Source organism: Cervus elaphus, chromosome 9, assembly GCF_910594005.1.
Source record: "Cervus elaphus chromosome 9, mCerEla1.1, whole genome shotgun sequence".
In the NCBI taxonomy this organism is placed as follows: Eukaryota; Metazoa; Chordata; class Mammalia; order Artiodactyla; family Cervidae; genus Cervus; species Cervus elaphus.
This window is the reverse complement of record NC_057823.1, coordinates 60,612,707-60,613,452: the sequence shown is the minus strand read 5'-3', so window position 1 is coordinate 60,613,452 and position 746 is coordinate 60,612,707.

Here is a 746-nt window from a genome sequence, read left to right as displayed (position 1 = left end):
AAAAAGAAGAAGTAAGGAGAACTGGTAATGAGAAAGGGGAGCCAGAGACATGCCCATTTGGTAAAATGTGAGTCTTTAATGGGAAAAATTTCATGGTATTCACAGGACTTTTAAATAGTCTTAGCAATTAATAGGCACTCAGAAAATGTTTCTTAAATTTCTGATAAATAGAAATATCCTTCTTGAGACAAGTATTTTCTACTGCTACCATGAAATGAAGAAAAGAACAAATTTAAAATAAGGTATAACCATTAGCTTATGTAAAAATTGACCTACTCTATTCAGCATATCAGGTACAAACTTTAATTTTATCAGAAAATAGCAAAACATAGACTTTGTAGTTAATTGTGACCTTAAAGTACATTTATTTCAGTCTTACACTGAATAAAAAATACAGTCTAAAGTTTTAAGAAATAGACACAGTACTTTTGTAGTTGGTGGTTCTGTGATGACTAAGACCATAGACTTTGATTCTAGGTAGACCTGGAACAGGCATTCCACTTCTGCCACAGATTCTATGACTTAAGGGATATTTATTGAACTTTTTGAGTCTTACTATTCTTAATGATAGAGATGGGTTTCTGGGTAATTTTCATGCATCTTATACATATTTCTTTGACTTCCTTGGCTCAAAAACACATTGTTTTGTTGGAATTTTGCATTTAATCTCTCAAAATTGTTTAGATTTGAGTGTGTCATCACATGAGTGATCCCTCCCAACCTCGTATCAGCTATAAATCTAGTAA